Source organism: Pseudophryne corroboree, chromosome 3 (genome assembly GCF_028390025.1).
Source record: "Pseudophryne corroboree isolate aPseCor3 chromosome 3, aPseCor3.hap2, whole genome shotgun sequence".
Taxonomy (NCBI): Eukaryota; Metazoa; Chordata; class Amphibia; order Anura; family Myobatrachidae; genus Pseudophryne; species Pseudophryne corroboree.
In genome coordinates this window covers 318993107-319016755 of record NC_086446.1, presented here as the reverse complement: position 1 = coordinate 319016755, position 23649 = coordinate 318993107, and the positions used below count along the sequence as shown (strand labels likewise).

General features: G+C 47.3%; 1 protein-coding gene across 1 annotated transcript in view; it reads left to right on the top strand.

Annotated features, from left to right (window-relative positions):
- Nucleotides 1–23649, top strand: part of ASIC2 (acid sensing ion channel subunit 2) — a 1301501-nt gene that overhangs the window by 637225 nt on the left and 640627 nt on the right. The gene's annotated exons all lie outside the window — the stretch shown is intronic.

Below are 23649 nucleotides of genomic sequence, written 5' to 3'. Positions count from 1 at the left end.
AAACATGTTTTTTTTATTGCTAATAGCATATCTATTTATATTAGAAGGGATTATCTACTTGGTTTGTCTATTAGGAGACACAAGTATTATTTATATATTTTTTAAAATATTTTTTCTTTTAACGGACTAATAGAGAGAGCATGGTTTTCAGTGGGAAGGGGTGGGAATGGGTTAAAATCCTGGAAAAAAAATGCGTGGGGTCCCCCCTCCTAAGCATAACCAGCCTTAGGCTATTTGAGCCGGTCCTGGTTGTAAAAATACGTGGATTCTACTTGGAGAAGTGGACAGAGGTCGGCGTGTGAACATAGGTAAGTATGTGTGTGTCGGCATGTACGTAATAAAGTTTTACTTTCACGGTGTGCGTGTCCTGTTTTTATTTGTTTTTTTTTTGCAGAAGAACTACAGGTACCAGCGGGCCCGTTTTACCCCTGCATGCTGGTACTTGTGGTTCTCCAAGTACCAGCTTGCGGGGGAGGCTTGCTGGGACTTGTAGTTCTGTTGCAAAAAAACAATATTCTTTTATTTTACACAAGGCTATCAGCCCCCCATCTGCAGCCCATGGATGGGAGGGGGGGGGGGGGGGGGACAGCCTCGGGCTTCACCCCTGGCCCTTGGGTGGCTGGAGGGGGGGGTGGCCCTTGATTTAAGGGGTCCCCACTCCTCCAGGGGTGGCTAGTTAGGGATTTAATGCCACGGCCGCAGGGACCGGTATAAAAGTGTCCCCCGCCTGTGGCATTATCTCTCCAGCTGGTGGAGCCTGGTGCTGGTGTTAAAAATATGGGGGACCCCTACACTTTTTGTCCCCCGTATTTTTTGCACCAGGACCGGACGCAGAGCCTGGTGCTGGTTCTAAAAATACGGGGGATCCCATTGTCAATTTTCCCCTCGTATTTTTACAACCAGGACCGGATCAAAGAGCCCGAGGCTGGTTATGCTTAGGAGGGGTGACCCCACGCAATTTTTTTAGGGTTTTTTAACCATTTTAGTGCTGTCCGAAAAGTCGAATCCAGGACGCATTTATCCGTCAATTGGTCCGTTTTTCGACAGCGGGACTGTCGAATCCGTTTTTATTTGAATATGTCGATTTCCGGCACCCGCCGGCCGGGATTCGACGGTCGAATTGTGTCGAATTTAATAACGGGCGGAAAAAAAAGACGCAATTCGTCCGGAATTGCATATACCCCATTGTGTGTAGAGAGCAGCAGCACAAGGATACCTATTCTGAAAGCAGTAAATTTATTTACGCATCTGTAATAAACATTAGGAGGCATCTAGATAAATAATATGCTTCACCACCTATGTATTATTAATCAGTGATGCGCACACTAAAAATATGGAGTAAAATGTTAATAGTGGTGGTGGAATGAGATTATATCTAGGAGTATTTTCACTCCCAGATACAAAGGTATCATTATAAGACATTTGACAACTAGCATTGCTACAAATCTTGCAACATTGTTTAAGTCACTGGAGACAGTGAATAAATACATGAGATCATATCTAGGAGTTATTTTGCTCCTAGATACAAAGGTATCATTATAAGACATTTGACAACTAGCATTGCCACACATATTGCAACATTGTTTAAGACACTGGAGACAGTGAATGAATACAACAATCACAGTGGCTAAGCTTTTTAATTCACGTTAGAATTTTTTCACCTTTTTCACAATTTAATTCACATGCACTATATTTCGCTCATGTTTTAAAGATTCAAATAAAAGTTACATTTTAGAATTTGAGGTCATCTATCATGATAGATATTTGACTTTAAGAAAGTATAACAGTCCGAGTGTGCCCACTACAGGGAATCTTTTTTCTTTTGACCCTTTATAGTTCTTCAGGTGGGCAAACTCCAGATGGGCTGCCATGTGCTTTTTACTAAGGAGTGGCATCCGTCTGGCCACTCTACCATACAGGTCTGATTGGTGGATTGCTGCAGAGATGGTTGTCCATCTGGAAGGTTATGTACATGTGATTTCTCATTTCTTTATTTTTAGTAAACTTGCAAAAATCTAAAAAAAAAAACTTTCACGTCATTATGGGGAATTGTGTGTACAATTTTGAGGGAAAAAAATGAATTTATTCCATCTTGGAATAAGGCTGTAATATAACTAAATGTGGAAAAAGTTAAGCGCTGTGAATACTTTAATTTCAATGATATAAACAACGAAGTCACCAAGTTGCAACACTGAGGGTTAGGTTGTTACAAATTATTTGCATTGTACAAGTTGAACAGATACTGTACATGTAACGTTGATGAGATACTGTACACTGGTGTGAGAGGCAGATTATTATCTTACTTTCACTTCTCACTTGCTGTCTAACACATAAACCTGGAATTTGATCACTATTGTTTTTTACCCTGCTTTTATAAAAATAAATAGAAAAACTTACTCAAAACATGCTGAAGTAGACAGGCACTGTCTGGCTACTTCTGTGATATGACAAGTTGGAGAAAAGTTGGCAAGTCTGAAGAAAAAGTTGTCAGGTTGGCTGGTCTGATGAAAAAGTTGGTTGTGTGGGGCAGCTTTGTGGTTTGTCAGAGAAGTTGGACGGTTGGTAAATTGGATGGTTGGTAAGTTGGATGGTTGGAGGAAAGTTGGTCTGAAGTATGGCCAGCTAGGAGCTGATTGGCTGGTACTTTATCTCTATCCAAGGCTTGTAAATAGACCCCTTTGTCTCACTTCTAACGGAATACATATGTATTACCAGCATACGGGATGCCGGCTGTCAGTATACCAACAGCAGCATCCCGTCTGTCAGAATCCCAACAGCGAGTCCTCCCGCAGGCACGCTGCGCTCACCACGCTTTGAGTCCGGTGGCTTGCTTCGCTCACCACAGGTTATAGTCCCACTCGGATGGTTGCGTGGACCCACCACCCAAGTGGTAATACCCGGCGTTGGTCGGGATTCCGGCCATCTGTATTTCACAGGTTGTCGGGATTCTGGCGTCAGTCTCCTGAATGCTGAGATCCCGACAGCCTTGTATTGTAACTGAATCTCCTCCTAACATAAGTAAGTGTAGCCTCCTAGTGGTCAAACAATGCAGACTAGACAAACATACAAAAGAGGGTTACAGCATCAAGGATACTTTGCACTGTATGTGAATAAAGGGTCCGTTACTTATAATCATTATGAAAACTGTAAATAGTAATACTGCCTTTAGTTTCTCGAAAACCATCCACCCAAACACAGGACACCCACTACATATCTGTCTTCCAATATCTTCATGCCTTGTTCATGTTTATAGCACACCTTCTTGGAGGGAGAGGGAGGATAAGTAAGCCAGCATAATACACACATACTACATGTATATATGCTGTTGTAAATATACTGTGTCTCAGTTATAGCAAATACATTATCTGCAACTGTGAACCTATGGAGCAGATATTCACATCAGACACTAGTAATGTGTGCCAGGCGGGTGTTGCGTGTGAATCCTCTATGCGTGTGAGATTTGCATTTGAAACAATGTGACAGCAGTCCCAATCTGTGTCTGGCTCTATGCTGGCTGACAGCGCTGCCCCTCTCCTTCCTCCTCTCCCGCTGTTTGGCTTCTGACATTTTCACATTATAATTACATGCATGTGTCTTAAGGGTCCTCTTACACAAATACACAGAGCAGCTCATAAACACACTGTAAGCAACATAGTGACAAAATGACGTTTACATCAGCATTGGAGGGGTTAATATTACCCATCAACTGTGCCCTTCTTTCCCATGTCATTGAAATCTCCCCTACTAGAGACGACGTATACTGTACAATTGAATAAGATTGTCTGAGTGTTGTCAGCTGTTCCACAGGAGAGAAGAAACAGATGCTGGGGCATCCTTCTGAGTTGGAACAAAAGATAGGGGTCTGCGGCTAAAAATATAACAGACAGACGGGTGAGGGTTCCTGCAGGACTGCTCATTAGGAAGCATTCCATTGCACAGGTAAATGAAGGATTCTAATGCTTTATATATAGAATACTGGTGTGCTTCCTGTAGTATCTGCAGGTGTCCAGTATGATATATGCTTTGTATATTTAGTGCACTGTCCTTATTTATCTGGTGTAATGTAGCAAGGGGTCTGCTACAGAGGCGGACACAATGCTAATGTCTGTTTAGTTGAGTGATTTATTTCTGTACTACACATGAATCACAGTCACAGGGCCCATGTGTGGCATCTGATTAGCAACTGCGGACACAGTGAGAATGTATGTGCAAAGTGAGTGACAGGCAGTGAGCGTTTGTGGGAGGTAATGAGGGGTGGCTACAAAAACGCAGGTATAGCACAACTGTATCAGGGGGATTTTCTAAGCCTGAGATGGTGTGACCGATGGCTTGTCTTTGTACGCAAGTGGCAGATCAGAATCACCTTACTTATCATTCTCTATACAAACCGTGATGCTACGTGACTTTGGCATAAGCATATCTTGCAGATTTACTGTTGCGAATGCAACTTTGTCCACCTCTGAATCAGGCCCAAAGTAATAATACAATGCATATTTTATTCAAATAAATGTTTGTAACATTACACTACACAAACAGTGCCACTGTAATATGGATGTTGCCCCAACTCATACCTCCCAACTGTCCCGATTTTCACGGGACAGTCCCATTTTTTTGCGAGTGTCTCGCTGTCCAACTCGCTGGCAGTAGTGTCCTGCAGTGGGGGAGGGGCAGTTGGGAGGCTCCTGTAGTCACTGCTCTGTCTAGCAGAGCAGTGGTGAATAGACGCTGTGCGCATGCGCACAGAGTCTATTCACGGGAGACAGAAGGTCTGGGAGCATGCCAGCAGCTCACAGAGCGCTGGGCATGCCCCCTCACTGATGAAAAATGGGGGCATGGTTTGCGATCGCGTCACTCCCGTGAATCCACGCCTCTTTTGTATAAGCTACATCCCTTTATGGGCGCTGTGCTCCACTGCGCCAAGAAGTCCCGCCTCCTACACTACAAATATTGGGAGGTATGCCACAACTGGCAAAGTACAGCATTTGTCCCGTGCCACTTGGTATAGTACAGCATTTGTCCCGTGCCACTTGGTATAGTACAGCATTTGTCCCGTGCCACTTGGTATAGTACAGCATTTGTCCTGTGCCACTAGGTATAGTATAGCATTTGTCCTGGGCCACTTGGTATAGTATAGCATTTGTCCTGGGCCACTTGGTATAGTACAGCATTTGTCCCGTGCCACTTGGTATAGTACAGCATTTGTCCCGTGCCACTTGGTATAGTACAGCATTTGTCCCGTGCCACTTGGTATAGTACAGCATTTGTCCCGTGCCACTTGGTATAGTACAGCATTTGTCCTGGGCCACTAGGTATAGTATAGCATTTGTTCTGTGTCACTTGGTATAGTACAGCATTTGTCCCGGGCCACTAGGTATAGTATAGCATTTGTTCTGTGTCACTTGGTATAGTACAGCATTTGTCCCGTGCCCAGTAGCGGATCTTGCTACGGGCACACAGGATTTTTGTCTGGGGCGCTGCCTTCCAGAGGCCGCCGCCACCACCGTCCGGAGGGTGCCGCCGTCGTTGCAAGATCTGCTACTGGTGCCCCCTGGTGCTCGGTAGATGCCTGATGCTGTGCGGTGCGCAATGAAGTCATCGCGCACTGTACTGCATTGTTGGAGCGGCACATAGACACTAGGGGTCATAATAAACCTCTAGTGTCTATGAGGTGCTATGGGAGACATGTCATGACGTCTCTCCCATTGATCAGAGGAGTGGCGCTGGCGGCTGGAGACAGAGGGCAGCAGCGGTCGGGAAGCAGGAGCGGGGATCGTATGTATTAATTTTTTTTTAAGCAGCGCAACTAGGGGGCACAACTCTACAGGGGGCACAGTACTGGGGGCACGGCGCAACTATGGGGCACAACTCTACAGAGGGCACAGTACTGGGAGCACGGTGCAACTAGGGGGCACAACTCTACAGGGGGCACAGTATTGGGGGCATGGTGCAACTAGGGGGCATAACTCTACAGTGGGCATAACTGACCACGCCCCCTTCTCCGTGATCATGCCCCCATTTTTTCGCCCGGGGTGTCACAAAGTCTAGATCTGGCCCTGCCCATGCCACTTGGTTTAGTACAGCATTTGTCCCGTGCCACTTGGTATAGCATACCTCCCAACTGTCCTGATTTTTGTGGGATAGTCCCATTTTTTTGGGTGACTGTCCTGCTGTCCCACCCATGGGCCGCAGTGTCCCGCAGTGTGGGAGGGGGCAATTGGGAGGCTCCTGTCACTGTGCTCTGCTGCTGCTCCGCACAGCATCTATTCAGTGGAGGCAGGGGGACTGGGCGCATGCCAGCAGCTCATAGAGCAATGCATGCCCCCTGACTGACAACAATGGGGGCGTGGCTGTCAATCATGGCTCTGTCGTGAAGTCATGCCCAGGCGTCCCTCTCCATACATTTCAAATGTTGGGAGGTATGGTATAGTACTGCATTTGTTCTGTGCCTTTTGGTATAGTACAGTATTTGTCACATTGCATTTGTTATAGTATAGCATTTGTACCGCACCACTTGGTATAGTACAGTGGAATAACAGTTGCACAAACAAAATTCTTAAAACTATGGGTGCAAACACTAGAAGCTTAGGAGACAAAATTCCAGAGCTAATTGCAATACTCACAAGGGATGACCTAGACATTGTGGCTATTACAGAGTCATGTTGCAATGACAATAATGACTGGGACATAGCTATACTAGAATACAATTTATTTAGAAAGGACAGAATGGGAAGAATTGGAGTAGGGGTAGCAATGTATGTTAAAAAAGCATAGATGCTACTTTAATACAGAACACTGAAAAAAAATGGAGACCCTTTGGGTGACCATAGAAACGGGGGGAGAAGCACACTTTTCACAATGGGGTAATCTATAGACCACCAGGCCAGGGGCAGGATTTGGACAGGAACCTATTGCTTTATATCACTAAAATGGCTTTAAAGGGAGAGGTCATAATCATGGGAGACTTTAATCTACCTGATGTAAATTGGGAGGGGTCTTCTTTTGCAAGTTCAACTACAAGTGGCAAATTTCTGAATTCCTTACAGGGAGCATCTCTCAAGAATTGGTGAGGGAGCCCACTCGCAAAGACTCACTATTAGATTTAATACTCACAAATGGTGACAGGATATCAGACATATACAGTATATGGGTGAGAACCTAGGATTCAGTGATCATCAAGCAGTATGGTTTAGTATAAAGGCAGGGTCCAACTCGTGTCACACAAGAACACAGGTGTTGGATTTTAGGAAGGCTGACTTTGCAAAAATGGAGAGATTTTTTAGCGATTCATTGGCGGATTGGAGGAACTTGAAAGGAGTGCAGGAGAGGTGGGAAAAACTAAAAAGTGCAATACAAAAGGCAACAGACCTTTGAATCAAAAGGGTTAAAAAAAAGCACCAGGAAAAGGAAGCAAGTGGGGTTTACAAATAAGGTATAAACTAGTGTGAAAGCAAAAAAGATGGCCTTTAGGAAATACAGTACAAACAGGCTCAGAATAATAACGACACAAAAGGTTTATCTTGCCAGACGGAAGGAGACTAAGAAAGTGATCAGGCGTGCAAAGGCAGAAGCTGAGGAAAAAATGGCTCAGTCAATAGATAAAGGAGGCAAAACTTTTTTTTTTTTTTTTTTAAGTATACCAGTGAAAGGAGAAAATCAATTGGAGGAATAATAAGACTTAGGACAGAGAGTGAGAATTTGGTGGAAGCAGACAAGGCAATAGCGGATCATATAAATAATTATTTTTGCTCGGTATTCACTACAGAAGTAAAGGGAAGTGGCCATAGTTACATTCCAAGGACATTCATAAAAATAAGGTAGATAAAAGTACTTTTACAGAGGCGAAAGTCCTAACAGAACTCTGAAACCTGAAAGTGGATAAATCAATGGGGCCAGATGGGATACGTCCAAGGATACTAAAAGAGCTAAAAGATGCCTAATTTATTTAACCAGTCACTAGACACAGGTGCAGTTCCAGAGGACTGGAAAAGAACAAATGTGGTTCCACTGCACAAAAGTGGAAGCAAGGAAAAAGCAAGTAACTAAAGACCAGTAAGCCCTACATCAGTAGTAGAAAAAGTAATGGGAAAAAAGAAAGAGTAGTGGAATATCTTAAATCAAACAATTTACAGGATCCAAATCAACATAGATTTACTGCAGGGAGATCAAAAAATCTTACTGACTGTTACCAAAATAATAGATCAAGGGGGTGGGGGTGGGGTGGGGGGGCATAGGTGTAGCATATTTAGACTTTAGTAAGGCATTTGACACTGTCCCACATCGCAGACTGTTAAATAAACTAGAGAGTGTGGGATTGGATTATAAAACAGTTGAATGGATAAGAACCTGGTTGCAGGATATGCCTTTTTGCAGATGACACAAAATATATGTAACAGGGTAGACACACCAGGAGGGATAAAACAGGTGATTGATAATCTAGTTAAACTTGAGAAATGGGCAAGAGCGTGGCAACTACAGTTTAATGCTAAAAAATGCTAAATCATGCACTTGGGTCTCAAAAACCCAAAGGCTCTATTTCAAGTGACCTACAGGCAGGAAAGCAACGTAACAAAGCAATAAGGAGGGCAAGTCGGATGCTTGGCTGTATAGGGAGAGGAATCAGTAGAAGAAAAAAAAAAGAAGTAATAATGCCACTATATAGGTCATTGGTACGGCCTCAACTGGAATACTGTGTCCAGTTCTGGAGGCCATATCTTCAGAAGGATATAAATACATTAGAGAGCGTACAAAGAAGGGCAACTAAAATGGTGCATGGCCTACATCATAAAACTTACATGGAAAGACCAAAAGGTTCTTGACATGTATAGTTTGGAGCAGAGGAGGGAACTGGGGGACATGATAGAAACTTTTAAATATTCCAAGGCTTTTAACAAAGTACAGGAGGGAAACATTCCTTAAAGGAAGAAAAGTATTAGAACTCGAGGCTATACACTGAAAATGGAGGGAGGGAGGTTCAGGTCAAATGTAAGAAAAAATTACTTCACAGAAAGGGTAGTGGACAAGTGGAATAGCCTCTCATTAGTGGTGGTAGATGCTAAGACAGTAGAGCAAGTTACACATGCTTGGGATAGGCATATGAATATCCTTACAAAGAACGAAGGTTAAAAAAGGGTTGAAATTGCCTAAAGGATTAAAAAAGGGGCAGACTAGATGGGCCAAGTGGTTCCTATCTGCCGACAAAATCTATGTTTCTACATTATTTGTCCTGCGCCCAGTGGCGTATCTATAATGGGTGCAGTGTGCACGGTGCACACGGACCCCTGGGTCCAGAGGGGGCCCACACCGCACACACAGCACCCATTTCTTCTATATACTTATCTTTCTGGTGTCCGTGCATGGACCCCCTCCACTCCAGTTACCATTGCAGGCAGCCGCAGCAGCGCTTTTAGCGCTCTGTCTGAGCACTAGAGAACTCTGGCACTGTGCCAGAGTCTACAGCACATGCGCAGGTCTCCGGAAAAACGTCCACCTTGCCATTTTTTTGGAGACTTGCGCATGCGCTGTAGACTCTGGCACTGTGCCAGAGTCTCTAGTGCTCAGACAGAGCGCTAACAGCGCTGCTGCCAGCTATGGGATGGGAGATGAGGGGGCCCACATCCGGAGACTGCACACGGGTCCCCTCATCTCTAGATACGCCCCTGCCTGTCACCTGCCTCACCCCACCGCACATCACTATCACTTGGTATAGTACAGTATTTGTCCTGTCCCACTCCTACTGGGAAAGGTAGGTTAATTAATACTTACTAACTGTCAGCAGCTTTTAGCAATGAAGCAGTTGCAGTGATGCTGGGATATTTCTATCCTTGGGGCTGATTCTGAGTCGGACAGATCTCAAATGTACAGATGTAAATGGTGAGTGTTAGATACAGCGCTGGAGCAAGTGCGGATTTACGCATTTTGCCTATGTCTGTCCTATTCTGAGTTGGACATATCTGTTGCAGAGGAGTGCACTCCTACACTGTCTCCTTCTCCTCTCAGAGAAGAGACGTGACCCTGGTGGGATGACATAATTGCGCATGTGCGACCTAGCACTGTCTTGAGTGGCATGGTGCTGCACAGCTGGACAGTACTAAGCTTCTCAGAGGTGAGACCATATACCACTGTTATTAACTGCACTACTGTTAACATAGCCAATGGTGTGTAACTTTATTACCACTCTGTGTGTGTACTGCTGTTACCAATAAACCTGCAAAGCCTGATTAAGATCCCACTGTGTGGACTAATCTCCATTTCAAATTCCGCTGGTACTTATTGTAACCACTCAGGTTCTACACCAATAGGTCATATCAATGGTAACTTGGCTGGATCAGTCTTTCCATGAAATTGGGTGTTTTGGGTGGAAACAGCGCCAATGTGCAAGCAAGGAACTGCCCTCACTTGTGGGAATGTTGTTGACATGTATCTAATGCTCCATGTGATACTGAGTCATGCATACCGGAATGGGAAGCCCGTTTCTGACTGATCTGTTGTTGATAGCATAGGTCTAGTGCAAGTGCCTTCTTAAGGATGACAGGTGTGGCAGTTGGTTTAAAATCAATGAGTAGCACCACTCTATGGGGGTCATTCAGAGTTGATCACAGCTGTGCTAAATTTAGCACAGCTACGATCATGTTCCCAGACATGTGGGAGGATGCCCAGCACAGGGCTAATATGCCCCGCATGTCAGTGCCCCCCCCCCCGCACAAGTACAAAAGCATCGCACAGCGGCGATGCGTTTGTACTTGTTGAGTAACTCCCAGCCAGCGCAGCTCGTGCGGCTGACCGTGAGTTGCTCGGCGCTGCCCCTGGTCGTAGCGGCTGCATGTGACATCATGCAGCCGCTGCGGCCCGCCCCCGCATGGTCCGGCCATGCCTGCGGCAAAATGCCGCCTCCTCTCACCCAGCGACCGCCTCTGCCTGTCAATCAGGCAGAGGCGATCGCTAGGGAACGATGACCTTTGGCCATCCGGAATGCGCCAGTGCCCTGTGGCGCTGGCGCATGCACTGTTCCGACCTGGTCGCTGCGCTGCAAGCAACTGCAGCGAGCGATCGGGTCGGAATGACCCCCTTAGGCCCAAATGTATTAAGCCTTAACACAACATAAAGTGGAGATGGAAAAAAAGTGATACATGACCAGCCAATCAGCTCCTAACTGTAATTTTTCAAACACATCATGTGACATGGCAGTTAGGAAGCTGATGTAAACATGCAAGTCATGTTTATGACGTGCCTCTCAGATGTAGCCGTGCACGTCCGCGCGGATAGGTTTTACTTTCACAATCTCCCTGAAATGCCTTTTCAAAAGTAGGCGAGTATGATGTGCTGGATGTGGGAGAAACACTGGGGGACTGCTGACAGACATATAAGGCAGTGGCGTGCGGTGAGGTCTCTGGCTGGTGAGGCACTGCAGTCATAATGTTTACTGAGTCCCACTGATGACCCATACCACAACTGTGGTTGTAGACATGTCCCCTCACAGAGAGCCTTTCTCACACTGACGGCCAGGAGAGGTTTGCAGTTGCTGTGATCCCTCCCTGCGAGGGAGCCCTCTCACCCCCTTGGGCTCCCAGTGCCTGTAGTGATCCCCACTACCAGAGAATCCTCTCATGGATCCATTATCCTCCCCTCCATGGCACTCCCTGCTCACCTGGGAACCCGACCAGCGCTCACTTGGACACCCGCTGGTAATGCAGTGTACAGGGAGGATCCAGGTAGGGTGCAGGGACACAGGGGACTCATAGACAAGTAGCAAACAACTCTCTAACCCACTACTGACAGTGTCGGCGGACACCATGTGACCTGACCCAGCCGGCTGCAGGGACAGCGGGAGACACACAGGGAAAGTTGTACGGGGGAACACATGGGTCTGAGTCTGTCGGAGACCATTTCTGAGGCAGGTGGGGAGCAGAATGACTTACTGCCATAGGCGTTCGCAGCACATTTTATTAGGTGGTGCACCGTCGTATAGGCGCGGCTAGTACCGCCTACTGGGCATGTCTAGCACCGCCTATTGGCATTCTTTTCTATTCAATATGCACCTTACCTATTTGGTGGTTTCTCATAACAGGGAACCTCTGAAGAATTGTATCCTTCCTGGGCAGACAGTGTCTTCAGTCGGTAATCACTATTCATGTAGGAGATCATATGATCCAGAAGATGCCTGTGTAGGATATAACCAATGTGATCATCATCATACAACAGAGGTTCACCTCCTACCTCTTGCGTCTCTCAGCCACACCATCACCCCTTCTCTGCCTCTCTCAGCCACAACATCATCTCCGCCCTGCATCGTCTCTCAGCCACATCATCATCTCCTCCCTGCGTTGTCTCTCAACCACGCCATCATATCCCATCTGAACCTCTCGCAATACCCCTCACTTTGTCTCTCATCCTTCCCCCTTCACTCTGTGCCTCTGAGTCTCCCACCCTTCTGTCTGTGCCTCTCAGTCGCCCACCCTTCACTGTCTCTCAGCCTGCCCCACCCCATTCACTCTGTGTCTTTCAGCCTCCACCTCCCTTTATTCTCCACTCCCTTCACTGAATTATTAATAATTTATTACTAGTTATATTATATCCCCCCTGGCACTCACTCCCCCCCCCCCCCCCATTCCCTGCAGGCTGCAGTAGTTTATGGCTCACTCCCACTGACAGGAACCTCTTCCTCATCAGTGGAGTTTGTGGGCACAGGAGAAGAACACGGGCAGGTGGGCGGCCATTCATGTGGTGTGACGTCATTGGGTCACATCGCACAGTACATTGAGGTGGAGTAGTAGTGTGGATCAGGGGGCAGGATGGGAGGAGTAGTGCGGAGCACGAGGGCAGGATAGGAGGAGTAGTGCAGAGCAGGGGGCAGGATAGGAGGAGGAGGAGTAATGCAGAGCAGGGGGGTAGGATAGGAGGAACATTAGTGTGGGGCAAAGGGGCAGTTTAGGAGGAGGAGGAATACTGCTGAGTAGGAGGAGTAGTGTGGAGCAATGGGGCAGGATAGGAGGAGTAGTGCAGGGAAGGGGGCAGGATAGGAGGAATAGTAATGTGGCTCAGGGGGGTAAGATAGGAGGAGGAGGAGTAGTGTGGGGCAAGGGGCAGGATAGGAGGAGTAGTGGTGCGGGGCACAATAGGAGTAGTAGTGGTGCAGGGAACGATAGGAGGAATAGTGGTTCAGAGCATGGTAGGAGGAGGAGTGGTGCAGGGCACAATAGCAGGAGTAGTGGTACAGGGCACGATAGGAGGAGTAGTGAGGCGGGGAATGATAGGAGGACTAGTGGTGGGGAGCACGATAGGAGGAGTAGTGGTGCGGGGAATGATAGGAGGAGTAGTGGTGCGGGGAATGATAGGAGGAGTAGTGGTGCAGGGAATGATAGGAGGAGTAGTGGTGCGGGGAATGATAAGAGGAGTAGTGGTACGGGGAATGATTGGAGGAGTAGTGGTGCAAGGCACAATAGCAGGAGTAGTGGTACGGTGCACGATAGGAGGAGTAGTGAGGCGGGGAATGATAGGAGGACTAGTGGTGCGGAGCACGATAGGAGGAGTAGTGTTACGGGGAATGATAGGAGGAGTAGTGGTGCGGGGAATGATAGGAGGAGTAGTGGTGCAGGGAATGATAGGAGGAGTAGTGGTGCGGGGAATGATAAGAGGAGTAGTGGTACGGGGAATGATTAGAGGAGTAGTGGTGCAGGGAATGATAGGAGGAGTAGTGGTGCGGGGAATGATAGGAGGAGTAGTGGTACAGGGAATGATAGGAGGAGTAGTGGTGCGGGGAATGATAGGAGGAGTAGTGGTGCATGGAATGATAGGAGGAGTAGTGGTGCGGGGAATGATAAGAGGAGTAGTGGTACGGGGAATGATTGGAGGAGTAGTGGTGCGGGGAATGATAGGAGGAGTAGTGGTGTGGGGAATGATAGGAGGAGTAGTGGTGCGGGGAATGATAGGAGGAGTAGTGGTGCGGGGCACGATAGGAGGAGTGGTGCGGGACACGATAGGAGGAGTAGTGGTGCGGGGAACGATAAGAGGAGTAGTGGTGCGGGGCACGATAGGAAGAGTAGTGGTGCACGGCAGGGCGACAGAATGGGAGCAGTGGAGTGGGACAGAGAGGGTAGGATGGGAGAGTAGTGGCGTGGAGCAGGGGGTGCAGGATGGTAGTAGTGGTGAGAAGCTGGGGGGGCAGGATGGAAGCATTGGTGTAGGGCAGGGGGGCGGCAGGATTGAAGCATTGGTGCAGAGCCTGGGGGCAGCATGGGAGCATTGGTGCAAAGTTAGGGGGCAGGATGGAAGCAGTGGTGCTGAGGGGGGGCAGGATGGCAGCAGTGGTGCTGAGTGGGGGGGGGCAGGATGGGGGCAGTGGTGCTGAGCGGGAGGGGGGTCAGGATGGAAGCAGAGGTGCTGAGGGGCGGGGCAGGATGGCAGCAGTGGTGCTGTGTGGGGGGGCAGGATGGGGCAGTGGTGCTGAGCGGGAGGGGGGTCAGGATGGAAGCAGTGGTGCTGAGGGGCGGGGCAGGATGGCAGCAGTGGTGCTGAGTGGGGGGTGCAGGATGGGGGCAGTGGTGCTGAGCGGGGGGGGCAGGATGGGGGCAGTGGTGCTGAGCGGGAGGGGGGGCAGGATGGAAGCAGTGGTGCTGAGTAGGGGGTGCAGGATGGGGGCAGTGGTGCTGAGCGGGGGGGGGGGCAGGATGGGGGCAGTGGTGCTGAGCGGGAGGGGGGGCAGGATGGAAGCAGTGGTGCTGAGGGGGGGGGGGCAGGATGGCAGCAGTGGTGCTGAGTGGGGGGGGGGGCAGTGGTGCTGAGCGGGAGGGGGGGGGGGCAGGATGGGAGCAGTGCTAGGAAGAAGCCGACAGTTAAACTGTAATGTCACCTGCTTCCTGCAGCTCCCAAGCCCTGGCCACCATTGCACCCTCCCTGGACTGGCAGCGGCCATACACAGGAGCCACATACACAGGAGCCGCCAAGACTGGTAAGCGGATTCAGTATGCCAAGCAGAGCTCTCGCGTGTGTCCCGCTCCGCCGGCTCATGACGATCACAAGCAGCTCTCCTCTGTTCTAGCTGCCTCAGACCAGCGGGTCGCAGGGGGGGAGCATGGAGGCTGAGGAAGGACTCGAGGAGTCCGTGCACCGTGCGGGGGGGACGACACACACACACACACACATTAATTATTTGCAGCACCGTAGCAGGCGTGTGAGAGGGGGATGCCTGTGCGCACCAGGGCACCCACGTGCGCACGCCTATACTTACTTGCAGGGCAGGGTCGGCAGCGCTGTCCTCCTGAATGTTGTGCCAGCGCTGTACGCAGCGGCAGCCTGGATCAGATCCTGGAGTAATGATCGGATTGGCCCTGCCTGCAGTGCCCACTGCCCAATAACATCTTCCCCAGTGACAGGGGAAGGACTGAGAGCACGCCCCCTGTCAAAGCGGCACCTCTGTTAGGTGCCGCTTCTGCTGCTTTTGTTAACGGGCTATCACTGTCAAGTGCTTGGCCCCGCCCCCCGCTTCCGGCCCTTTCATACAGACTGCGGGAGGCACCAGGAACGGTGCCTCTAAAACTAATTTAAAGCAGTTTTTCATAGGGCAAAATCTATTAAAATAATACACAGCCTGAAGCAGATACTTATGACACAGAATATGTGTCATAAGTATCTACTTTGTATTATTTTATTCATTAATGACAGGGGAGGCACTGCCTCCCCTGCCTCCCCTGACTGCACGTCCCTGATATAGGGGTATATTTTCTAAAGTGTAAGAGTGGGGGGAATTCAAATGTTTGAAAAGTCGGTTGGGTGTCTGTTTTTTCCTGTCTATTAGATAGGGAAAAACAGATACCCAACTGATTTTTTAAACAATTGAATCTCCCTCTTTGATTTTATAAGTGGAGATGTTGCCCATAGCAACCAATCAGATTCCACTTAAAATGTATCAAACCTTCTGGAGAGAAAAAAAATGGAGAAGTTACCCATTGCAACCAGTCACCTTCTGTCATTATATAGACCAGTGGTTCTCAAACTTTGAATCACGGCACCCTAGAGCATCACTCATTTTTTCACGGCACCCCTAGGCCAAAAGTTTCTTATTGAGAAATGTAGAAAAAAATATAAAATTAAGTTAATTATGTTTATATGTCATCCTTAGGTCAGTTATGTGGTGAGGGACAGGATTTGCTTCTGTTTGCCTACATATTTTATGACTGACAGCCACAAGCACTATTTTTGCCTATTACATTAACCATAAATAAAAATTTGAAGTGGCCCTGTACCACCAACTCAGGGCACCCCTGTAAGAGCCTTGCGGCACCCCAGGGTGCCACGGCACACAGTTTGAGAACCACTGATATAGACTGTGTTAGATAGGTTATAGCTAGATTCTGATTTTGCTATGGGCAACTTCGCCACCATTTCTCATGAAGGTTTGATACCTCTCCACTTGGGAATCTGCTCTGATTTTAAAATATGACCAATGATAAATGCACTTAATGCAGTCATACAGTATATGTAGGAAAGATGACAACATATTGTTTAACCCATAGAACAGTCATTACTTATACTGGAAAATGTTATCCCTAGCACAGCTTGGTCATTCCTTGTGAATATTATAAACTGATTAAATACAAAGACTTGAAGAACTCTGATCAGACTGGAATTATTCAAATTAAACACAACTGCTTTTATTAAGTGTAATTGCTCATCTGCCTCTAGAATCAAAATTGCCTTATTTATAGAGACAGCTGCATACATTAACTTAGAGCTTATTTCTGAAGCCTGCAGATATTATCCACTTGGTGGGATTTAACAGCTCCCACCGTAACACAGGCTGAAGGACTGAGCTGTGTGCAACACCTTTCTGTTATTCATTTTATATTGTATAATATATCAAATGCGTGGAACGGATGAATTAAAATGAAGCAGTGTGTCTAGGGGCCATTTTATTGCAAAATATGGCAATAAAAACAGTACACTTAGGGACAAATTTACTCATAGGTGCCGACATCTTGGCTGCTGTCTATGGGAGAGAGCAGCCAAGTCGGCTCAACAGCGGGGCAGAGTTATGACGCATCGAGGGGCCAGGGTGGAGGCAATATGGGAGCGTGGTTACTGTAATCGCATCATTGCAGCCATGCCCCCCACTCTGCAATGTTGAGATTACTGGCGTTATTGTGTCATCGACTACCCGGATCACCCACTTAACTCACTAAGTGGGCGGCCTGGCAGGGAGTAACCTACACAATCAGAAAACTTGCCTGTTCTTCCAGAGGGACCAGGAGGGCCATCTGATTTTCTGAAGCTTTCCAGCCATTCCAGGAGTGTAGGCAAGTATGAATTTACTAAAGCTTCTAGCAACCAATCAGATGCTATCATTTTCTAAAAGGCAATAGAGAAATTATAGACAGCATTTAATTGGTTGCTATGGGCAACATCGCCAATTCTCTGTTTTAGAAACTTTAGTAAATTTACCCCTTACTGTATCAGGACCTAGATGTGGTGCATAATAAATATGTCCCCTAATAAGAATAAAAAGTGGACCTGTTACAGGTTATTGGTTCCCTTTGTAGTAACATCTTCAAATACAATAGTATAAAGCTACCAGTGTACTCTGTAAGCTACTTGCCCAGTGTCTACAATACATGCTACACCCAAGGATGTCATATGCAAATGTTAGGTCAGTTTAAAATAGAGTAGAAATTCCAGACATTTAAAAAGAAAGATGGTCGCTGTGTGTTTGTGCAAAGAATGAAATCTCAGTCAATTCTGTATTATGGGGGTCATTCCGAGTTGATCGCTTGTTAGCAGTTTCTAGCAGCCATGCAAACGCTATGCCGCCGCACGCTGGGGAGTGTATTTTATCTTATCAGAAGTGCGAATGCATGTGCAGCCCAGAGCCGGATTAAGAGGGGGGTCCCGGGGATAAGTACCCCAGGCCCCCTTTTTTCAAAGGGCCCCCGCCGCCACTGCAGATCGGAACAGAGATCCGATCTGCGGTATTGCGCTGCACTCACGGGAGCCGGCCCCACACACAGCGCCAGGGCAGCTCAGCGATTGCTGTCCCTGGCGGCTCTGGCTCCCGGCTCCACTGACTGTCTGCACCGGAGGCTGGTGCCGCGCAGCCGTGGACGCACGCAGTTTACTCACGGAAGGGACTAGTTCCCCTTCCGTAGATGTAATCCGGTGACGTCACAGGCCATGTGAGCAGACCATGTGACCAGGCCATGTGACTCTCACACTGCAGCGTTTCTTGGCGCGCACTTCAAAATGAGTTATCTGTTATGACAGGTAACATTCTCTTCTATAGAGCTGTGGAGCAGAGCAAATTAGGCACATGGAGGGAGCAGGCTGCAGGGGGTGGACGACGAGGAGCCATTGGAGAGCAGGCAAAGGGATCTAGTCTCTACCGTTTACTCACTGCCTGTGACGGAACTTAGGACAGCTGAGCGACGGCTCAGCTGTCCAATAATGTGAGGAGCAGCAGCCTGCGGCTCAGTCATTGGCTGGGCGCGCAGGCTGCACTGAAGGAGGAGGACAGCGCGTTGGAGGCAGCACCCAGCACCCATTCTCGGCCAGCACATAAAAACGTAAGGCTGCATTACAGTATGCACTGGGTTTGAAAATATATACATACATATATATATATATATATATGTAAAAATATATAGATATATATGTGTGTGTGTATAAAATATATATATATATATATATATATATATATGTATAGACATATTTATCATAGGCGTGCGCACGGGGGGGGGGTGCCTGGTGCACACAGGCACCCCCTAATGTCCAGCACCCCCCCTCACACACGCCTTTAGCTGACTCATTGGCGAGCGTGCATTTTTATTCCTGACTGTGACTACACTGTATGCCCACACATGCTCTACGCCTGCCAGCACTGACAGCCCGCTCTTTACGGCCATCAATCCGCACAGACTTCCTGCACGCAAAGACATCCCGCTATCTACGTCCGCTCGCTACGCCCGCTCTCTACACCCGCGCCCGTCATCCACCCGACCCTTCCCTCTCTACACTTGCCCTCTATGCCCGGTCAGCAGGCCCGGCGACAGACATGCCTCTGCAGGGGCAGTAGAGGGTACATTTGTCAGCAGCACCTGCTGCCGGAACACACATGTGAACAGGACTGCACCCACAAGTAATGTATAATGTGTGTTATATAATGTATTTGGAGGGGCACCATGTGTCACATAATGTGTTTGGGGGCACTGTGTATTATATAATGTGTTTGGGCGGTACTATGGGGTCTATTCAGGCCAGGCCACAGCCGCTCATTCGCACGTGGCGTAATGTGAATTTTGCCTCATACCGTGTGGCGTAATGTGAATTGCGGCTCATGCAGTGTGGTGTAATGTGAATTGCGGCTCATACAGTGTGGCGTAATGTGAATTGCGGCTCATACAGTGTGGCGTAATGTGAATTGCGGCTCATACAGTGTGGCGTAATGTGAATTGCGGCTCATACAGTGTGGCGTAATGTGAATTTTATCTTTTGGTGTGTGGCGTAATGTAAATTTTGGCTCATACCGCGTGGCGTAATGTAAATTTCGGATCATACCGTGTGACGTAATGTGAATATTGGGGGTAATTCCAAGTTGATCGCAGCAGGAAATTTTTTAGCAGTTGGGCAAAACCATGTGCACTGCAGGGGGGGGGGGCAGATATAACATGTGCAGAGAGAGTTAGATTTGGGTGGGTTATTTTGTTTCTGTGCAGGGTAAATACTGGCTGCTTTATTTTTACACTGCAATTTAGATTGCAGATTGAACTCACCACACCCAAATCTATCTCTCTCTGCACATGTTATATCTGCCTCCCCTGCACTGCATATGGTTTTGCCCAACTGCTAAAAAATTTCCTGCTGCGATCAACTTGGAATTACCCCCATTATCTCTTGCTGTGTGGCAGAATGTCAATTTTGGCTCATACAGTGTGCCATAATGTGAATTTTATCTCATACTGTCTGGCGTAATGTAAATTTTGGCTCATACCATGTGACGTAATGTAACCTAATTGTAATTTTCTTTGTAGTGATTGAAGATGCTCTGATTTTAATTTTAAATCTTAGGGCCCCCCTATCTTAAGTACTCCAGGCCCCCCGAAGCCTTAATCCAGCTCTGGTGCAGCCGAGCTCTGCAAAAACAGTTTGTGCAGTTTCTGAGTAGCTTTGAACCTATTCAGCGCTTGCGATCACTTCAGCCTATTCGTGTCCGGATTTGACATCATACACCCACTGAACGCCCAGCCACGCCTGCGTTTTTTTAGACACGCCTGCGTTTTTGCAAACACTCCCTGAAAACGTTCAGTTGATACCCAGAAACGCCCCCTTCCTGTCAATCTTCTTGCGGCCGTCAGTGCGACTGAAAATGCGTGTGCGCATTGCAAAGCATATGCATGCGCAGAAATGCAGATTTTTAGCCTGATCGCTGCGCTGTGAACAGCAGCAGCGAGCGATCAACTCGGAATGACCCCCTATGTGTGGTTCCCCATTAAAGTGCACATTCATCTGAAACCATAAACTCTCCACAGCAGATAGCACCATACATCATTCATACCCTCTTAATACTAAAATAACGACACAGACAACTGAAAATGCGATGAAAAGGGTCTGCTTTGATTTTGTGAGGATGTTCTATTTGAAACTAAAAGAAAAAATTCCTCCTCTAAGTATGGTGGCGGGAGAAGAATGGTTGCATAAAACATAGAAAAATATAGAGCAGAATATGTAAAAAATTTAAAAAATTCAAATTAAGAATTTCTTCAGGGCCTCCTGCTCTTAAGCACCGGGATGGATCTACTGCCTCCATCCCCCCTACTCCATCTACAACTCGTAAGTGCCGAGCAATTCTCCCTGCACTTACAGTGATCACTAAACAAAAACTTGGACCAACTGTCCTACTTATTCAACTTAAGGGACAGCTCAACTAAAGTGTACCTAGGAACCCACTTGGTCCGATGATGTCCCTAGAGGTAAACTAAAAACTAACACAGACTCTAACCACTTTCTTAAAAGGAGCTGTCCCTCTGAGAAAAATTCACTAAACCAACCAGATATTAACAGAACGTTCTGAACCTGGCCACCTCAAAGCCGACACTAAATAGGACTACAACCAATAAACCATCTAAGGGAGGGAGGGAGGGCAAAAGCTTCTTGGCAAAGAGGCTGAAGTTAATACAACACCCCCTAACATGTTTCCTATGGCTCCTCCTACCCTAAATCCACCAATAGACAACCATCTGCTAACATGATGCAATTCCTCCCAAACTAAAAAGTAGAGATGTGCACTTGAAATTTTTCGGGTTTTGTGTTTTGGTTTTGTGTTCGGTTCCGCGGCCGTGTTTTGGGTTCGACCGCGTTTTGGCAAAACCTCACCGAATTTTTTTTGTCGGATTCGGGTGTGTTTTGGATTCGGGTGTTTTTTTCAAAAAACACTAAAAAACAGCTTAAATCATAGAATTTGGGGGTCATTTTGATCCCAAAGTATTATTAACCTCAAAAACCATAATTTCCACTCATTTTCAGTCTATTCTGAACACCTCACACCTCACAATATTATTTTTAGTCCTAAAATTTGCACCAAGGTCGCTGGATGACTAAGCTAAGCGACCCTAGTGGCCGACACAAACACCTGGCCCATCTAGGAGTGGCACTGCAGTGTCACGCAGGATGGCCCTTCCAAAAAACACTCCCCAAACAGCACATGACGCAAAGAAAAAAAGAGGCGCAATGAGGTAGCTGTGTGAGTAAGCTAAGCGACCCTAGTGGCCGACACAAACACCTGGCCCATCTAGGAGTGGCACTGCAGTGTCACGCAGGATGGCCCTTCCAAAAAACACTCCCCAAACAGCACATGACGCAAAGAAAAAAAGAGGCGCAATGAGGTAGCTGTGTGAGTAAGCTAAGCGACCCTAGTGGCTGACACAAACACCTGGCCCATCTAGGAGTGGCACTGCAGTGTCACGCAGGATGGCCCTTCCAAAAAACACTCCCCAAACAGCACATGACGCAAAGAAAAAAAGAGGCGCAATGAGGTAGCTGTGTGAGTAAGCTAAGCGACCCTAGTGGCCGACACAAACACCTGGCCCATCTAGGAGTGGCACTGCAGTGTCACGCAGGATGGCCCTTCCAAAAAACACTCCCCAAACAGCACATGACGCAAAGAAAAAAAGAGGCGCAATGAGGTAGCTGTGTGAGTAAGCTAAGCGACTCTAGTGGCCGACACAAACACCTGGCCCATCTAGGAGTGGCACTGCAGTGTCACGCAGGATGGCCCTTCCAAAAAACACTCCCCAAACAGCACATGACGCAAAGAAAAAAAGAGGCGCAATGAGGTAGCTGTGTGAGTAAGATAAGCGACCCTAGTGGCCGACACAAACACCTGGCCCATCTAGGAGTGGCACTGCAGTTTTCTAGCGAGAGGATGAGTGCTTCCATCCTCATGTGAATCTGAACCACTAGCCATGAACATAGGCCAGGGCCTCAGCCTTTCCTTGCCACTCCGTGTGGTAAATGGCATATTGGCAAGTTTACGCTTCTCCTCCGACAATTTTATTTTAGATTTTTGAGTCCTTTTTTTACTGATATTTGGTGTTTTGGATTTTACATGCTCTGTACTATGACATTGGGCATCGGCCTTGGCAGACGACGTTGCTGGCATTTCATCGTCTCGGCCATGACTAGTGGCAGCAGCTTCAGCACGAGGTGGAAGTCGATCTTGATCTTTCCCTATTTTTGGAACCTCAACATTTTTGTTCTCCATATTTTAATAGGCACAACTAAAAGGCACCTCAGGTAAACAATGGAGATGGATGGATACTAGTATACTTATGGATGATGAGCGACTGCCGACACAGAGGTAGCTACAGCCGTGGACTACCGTACTGTGTCTGCTGCTAATATAGACTGGATGATAATGAGATAAAATTAAAATATATATATATATATATATATCACACTAGTACTGCAGCCGGACAGGTATATATTATGTAATGACGGACCTGCTGGACACTGTCTGTCAGCACTGAAGACTCCTAAAGTAAGCTACTAGTATCAAGAAGATAGAAAAAAAAAACACGGGTAGGTGGTATACAATTATGGATGGACGAGCGACTGCCGACACAGAGGTAGCTACAGCCGTGGACTACCGTACTGTTTCTGCTGCTAATATAGACTGGATGATAATGAGATAAAATTAAAATATATATATATATCACACTAGTACTGCAGCCGGACAGGTATATATTATGTAATGACGGACCGGCTGGACACTGTCTGTCAGCACTGCAGACTCCTAAAGTAAGCTACTAGTATCAAGAAGATAGAAAAAAAAAAAAAACACGGGTAGGTGGTATACAATTATGGATGGACAAGCGACTGCCGACACAGAGGTAGCTACAGCCGTGGACTACCGTACTGTGTCTGCTGCTAATATAGACTGGATGATAATGAGATAAAATTAAAATATATATATATATATATATATATATCACACTAATACTGCAGCCGGACAGGTATATATTATGTAATGACGGACCTGCTGGACACTGTCTGCAGAATGCGTTTATAAAAACACCACACGACGAGTGTTTAACTTTTTCAGGCAGACAATCACAATTATACTGGTGGTCAGCAGACAATCACAATACTGGTGGTCAGTGGTCACTGGTC